This window comes from Papaver somniferum, unplaced genomic scaffold (assembly GCF_003573695.1).
Source record: "Papaver somniferum cultivar HN1 unplaced genomic scaffold, ASM357369v1 unplaced-scaffold_137, whole genome shotgun sequence".
Lineage (NCBI taxonomy): Eukaryota > Viridiplantae > Streptophyta > Magnoliopsida > Ranunculales > Papaveraceae > Papaver > Papaver somniferum.
The window spans coordinates 17,670,949-17,676,972 of record NW_020622934.1 but is presented as its reverse complement, the minus strand read 5'-3'; positions in this window follow the sequence as shown (position 1 = coordinate 17,676,972).

The following is a 6,024-nucleotide window of genomic DNA, read 5'->3' as shown; positions in this document are numbered from 1 at the left end:
CTCCTACTTCTTGAGACAAAAAGTCGTATCCTATATATAGACTTAGATTATACACATTTGATATTTCGATCCGAGTATACCTCGCCTATCTATATCTCGAAATATGTGTTGGTAAGTGTTTTGCTTCGACCATGTTTATCTTTACCTAGTGACCAAAGTCATGATATGTTTGAATCACTTTGAAAATTTCTTTGACGAGAAATAGTGTAACAACTATATAACGTCCTCTAAGAATGTTTCAATGATTGGAATGAGAGTTTAGATTACATAACCAACGATGGACATAAGTATTGTTGTGGAAACACATATGTTCATAAGTCCTATCCCTTGAACCAAAGTTTGCGAACTTTGTTGACCAAGAGAAACCGGAAGAATGGCTTGTTGCCAAGCCCGTGAACTCAGTCCGCGAACTGCCGAACTTCTCATCCCGAGAAATTATGCCGGAGTTCAAAAACTTGTTACGTGAGTACCAGCCCGCGAACCGGCGGAAAGTCTTTGCCGAGATTTTCTGCTGGAGTTTGTAAACTCTGCCCAGTTGCTTAAGTCTGCGAACCTAGTGTGCTAACTTAAGAAGGTTATATATCTGAAGATGATTTCTGAACTTCAACTTATAAAGACTAAGGAATGCAGTTTGCAAACCGTGGCTATAAAATTTCATGAACCGATTCAAGTGAATCAAATCATTTTTGCTTCAATTGTGTCTTGTGTAGTACATAAGATTTCCTTGCAATTGAACAACTCTCTAACTAGTTCATTTGAATTAGTTATGGTGAAGAAGAATATGGTTGGTATGAAATGCTCATATATCTAACCTTTTGGTTAACTATTGTTGAACCAACAAATGTACACATTTGGGTACGGTTGACAAACCTAGAAGCGTGCATTTCATTTGTGTATAACAAGCTAAGTTTTCGATCTAATGGTTGAGAAATATTAGCTTGAATCTAAATCAGGTATTCATATAACGGTGGATATTGTTTGCTTTGTGACCAAGGCGAAACCCTGATTTGAAAGACTATATAAAGGAGACATCTAGTATTGTGCAAAACTAATCCCCACACTTCACGTGTGATACTAGTTTGCGTGCTAGAGTCGATTCTCCTTTAACCTTTGGTTTTCTTCTTTAAAAACCAGGTTAACGACTTAAAGACTTCATTGGGATTATGAAGCTAGACCGATACTACTTTTATCATAGTTGTGTGATCTGATCTTGCATCTTCTATCGTACGAGTACAATCAGATTGATTGGCTTGAGATTAATATACCCGATAAGAAAGATATAAAAAGTAGTCACAAACATTTTCGTCTCATTGTTTGTGATTCCGCAACATCTTGTTTCGCTACCATACGATTAAGATTGTTGTGAGGTGATTGATTTATCTAGGCTGTTCTTCGGGAATATAAGACCGGATTATCAATTGGTTCCTATTCACCTTGATTATTATCAAAATACGGAACAAAAACTTTAGGGTTTTTCTGTGGGAGAAAGATTGATCCGTTGATAGACTTGTCTGTGTGAGACAAATTTGTTTATTGTCAAAGACTGCGATTTGGGTCGTAGCAACTCTTAGTTGTGGGGGAGATCAGCTAAGGGAATCAAGTGTGCAGTATCCCGCTAGGATCAGAGGCGTAGGGAGTACAACTGTACCTTGGATCAGTGGGAGAGTGATTGGGGTTCAACTACAGTACAGTCCGAAGTTAGCTTGGAGTAGGCTAGTGACTGTAGTGGCTTAATACAGTGTGTGTTCAATCTGGACTAGGTCCCGGGGTTTTTCTGCATTTGCGGTTTCCTCGTTAACAAAATATCTGGTGTCTGTGTTATTTCAGTTTCCGCATTATATTGTTTTATCTTTATAATTGAAATAATACAGGTTGTGCGTTAGATCAACAATTAGAGTAATCCAACCTTTTGTTGTTGATTGTCATTGATTGATCCTTGGATATTGGTCTTTGGTACCATCCAAGTTATTCCTTGTGTTTGATTAAAGACTCGTTGATTTCTATTAGATCGAGTAAATCAAAACAAGAGAGGGATATTAACTCTTTGAGATACTTTTACCTAGATTGAGTCTGACTGTCTAGTTGATTCTCTAGAAAGTATCTCGGAGTTAGTCCATACAGATTGCTAAGCGAAATATTGGGTGGTGTTGTTAGACCCCCGCTTTTTCAATTGGTATCAGAGCAGGCAAACACGTTCAAGACCTCAAAAGTTTGTGTTTGTAGCGATATGACTCTATGGACGACAAGTACATCTCTGATAAAGCAACACCAGTTCAAAGCCACTCACGTGAGTCTCAAAGGGTTGAAACTTCTGAGAAAAACTCAAGAACTTGTCCATTGACTGAAACTACTTTCGACTGGAAAAAATCTCTTGAGGAACAGTTGGATGATCTTTCAGATGATAGTGATTCAGAAGAAGGACAAAGTATTGATGAAGAAGTCTCTCAATATATCAAGTTGTTTGATCGTGCCTTGACAGAAAAGAAGTCAACAACCTGCTTGAGTAAATACATGGGTCCTCTTTGTCAAGAAAACAGAGTTGAGAAAACTCTTTAAAGGATACGATGGTGGATATAAACTCTTACAATCTATTGTTAAAGATCGTGAAGAAGATATACGTACAAAAAAATCTGAATGTGATAATCTTTTTCGAAATTTCTTCGTGTTGAAAGAAAGACTTGCAGAAACTGAAGAAAGATATGTCTCTCAACAAAAACGTTTTTGCGACAAAGAGCGCAGTCTTCTCGCCAAAGAAAAATCCTTGGATACTGAGCTTGCAGCTACTCTTAATAAAGTAAAATCACTGGAAGAGAGTCTGAGTAGATTCAATTCTAGCTCTACAAAATTATCTTCTATGCTTGGAGCATGTAAAGAACACCGTAATACACGTGGTCTGGGCTATAAAGGAATAGACGCTCCAAAAACTAGTAAGATCAACTTTGTTAATGCTAGTGATAATTCTCTATGTGAAAAACCTTTAGCAGCTTGCAATGGTCCCAAAAAAAGGATCATTCTCCTTCTAATTCTGCTCACAAGAGAATGGTTAAAAATAATTTCTTTAACTACTATTACTGCGGGAATAAAGGACATTCTGAGCAAAGATGTCGTTATCGATTGAGAAATGAAAAGATTCATAACATTCTTACTTGTATGTCTAAAGAATTCATTAAACCGGTTTCACACATTGTTAGAAAAGGCACTTTAAACACTCAAGGAATGTACTATGATAAGTCCTTTCTTAGTCGTGTGTTCAAAACAAAAAATGCCTATAATGGAAGAAGGAAGAATGGAGAAAGGGTGACTGACCTTGTAAAGAGAAAAGGCATAGGAGAAAGAAATAAAAGTTGAGTTCCTCATATCTTTCTGAAAAAAGCTGCAAATCCAAAACTTCTGCTCCAGATTTCTTACATATCAACAATCGAATCTCAGATCTAAAAATCAGTGTAAACAGACTCAAACGGAGCATCAAGAAAACATGGAAAACAGTTGACTCAGTTAATCCTAACCCTTTTCTTGATAAAACTTCTTTAGATATGACGAGTAAGGTCTCTCTAAATACCCTTGATAAAAGAAAAGAATAAGTGAATATTGATGAGCAAGATGCTCATCTTAATACACCATGATTGCTTGAAGCTGCATCCCTATTTTTATAAAAGGTGGATGCTCCTTGTTCTCAAGATGACTCATCCTGGGAAACTTGTCGGGGTTGTATTAAATTCGTTGTTAATTTATTTATTTTAAAACATGTTCCTTCATCCCTTCTCCGAGTTTCTGTTTCTCGGAAATTCTTTGAATAATTGTGCTTCTCCTTTCCCCGGGTCTCACATGTGTGATTGACCAAGTACATATACCGAACCCACACGAACGTCATTGTTCATAGGGTTTCTTGGAACACCTTATAAATACTGTTTTCCATAAGGTCAAAAGATTATACTTGACTCTTTTTGTACACAATGGATGGAAGCAACAAGGTTGATGAAGTTGAGAAGGACAATATTTTTAAGTTGAATCCTGTTTCTATAACATGCTTTCATGTTGTTGATCATGAAAACAAAGTACCAGTTCAGATGTCATCACAACTGGTAGGAAACCTTCTTCGAGACTTTGAAGTAGTACGTGAACAACTCGGAATTTCAACAAGGAATCTTGATTTTCTGAAAAACAAACTGAAGAAGGCAACTGATGAGCTCGTCCATGTTCAATCTCCAGTTGCTGACAGAGTTTAGAGTGTTTTAATCATGTTTCTTGTTTTAGTTGCCTAGTATGTCTTCTTTTTGGTTTAGTTGGAAGAATAACTAGTGCTTGAATAACAATGATTGTGATTACACATAGCTATTATTTTTCATCTTCTTGTTCTTTTTTAGGTTTATTGGTTTAAATTCTAAAAACATTTGGAGGATGATGGTTTGCAGTATTTAATCTTTATGATTTTTTATTTGCAATTTATTATGGGATATTGGTGTTTAAGTCCCTGAACTATGTTGTCCCATATTTTGTAAAAATTAAAGTCGTTCATGATCGGTATTCATGTATTGATTTAAGGATGAATAAACTTTTGACATTTATAAAAGTTAAGCGTATATTGTCAATTCTTTGATAGAAGATAGGTTAAAATATTTTGTGTTCAAGGATTATGTCTATTAAATATCGTTATGCAAATAGTGATGGAAGATAGAATGAATCCTTGTGTATTCCACAATATTGATCTTCACTGATCCATATTTTATGTAATATTGTGAGGCTCCGTAACGTGTCTTATGTTGAGCACGATACAACCAAGTTGATTAATTTTTGATTAGATTTGTTGTTTGTTTCGTAAGATACTTTATCGAGCATTCTTGAACTAAATTAATCATCTTGTTTGGTTATTTAGTTATTGCTCCATAAGTCTTTTTGTGTCGAGCAAAACATATGACAATTAAATTGATAACTTTTGTATTTAGTTTGGTTGTGTATTCCAATTAGATTAATTATGGGTCTCTTGTAATTAATCTAGTTGAGTATCTTCATACTCCATAAGATTCCTCTTATGTTGAGTATATGAACGACTATCCTAATTCATTTTCTAATGGTTATGTTAGTCGTATGCTCCGTAAGTTCTCTTATGTCGAGCATAATCAATTAAGTTGATCAATTGTGTGTTTAATTTGATTGCATATTCCGATTAAATTAATCATGGGTTTACTTGTGATTAATTTGATTGAGTTTTTGGATATAGAAAATCATTCTCATGATTTTTGGTGTCCAATCAAAATCCTTCTTTTCTTTTGAAATTAAGGTCGCTCTTGTTTTTCTCTTAGGAATAACATCAAATGGGGGAGAGTTCTTTTGAACTTGTGCTTAATGGTCATATCTTGAGGGGTGTGCGGCTGTGGAATTTTAAAGGGGCTATCTTGTATCTTTAAACTCCTTGATGAATGTTATTAGCTTCGGCTATATGATTGCATCTAAATTAGATGGTATGTATTTTTCTTTTAGTCATGAAATGTCTCTTACGGAAATTTCGTTATGATCCCGTTCTTGTACCTTTGACAATTTTATTGACAAAAAAGGAGAGAATTAATATGTAGTTCACACTACAAATACATATGGTTTTCGGATCATTGTGTAAGGGGGAGTCGTTTCCATGTGAGATAGAGTATTGACTAAGGGGGAGTGATACATATCACCATAGTATTATTGTTGAAGTTGTGATACAATTGGACTTTGATACTGTGTAATAATACTATGACACTGTATAACAATGATCGAGACCGATGCTTTCTCATTGTTATAGCTATGGATCTTCAATAACGGTGATGTTAAACTTACAACCTTTGGGATCATTGGAGTACTTGGAAGTGACGAAGATTTCGAGGAATGTTGAAGATTAGACATGTGGGATAGGAGCTACTAAAAGTTTCTTTATCTTTTTTTGTATTCCATATGTATTGATAGTTTTGTCACTATAATTTACAAAGGGGGAGATTGTAAGAGCATTGCTCGGTCGAATTCGCATGCGTTGCTATCTCAAGCATGTTTGTC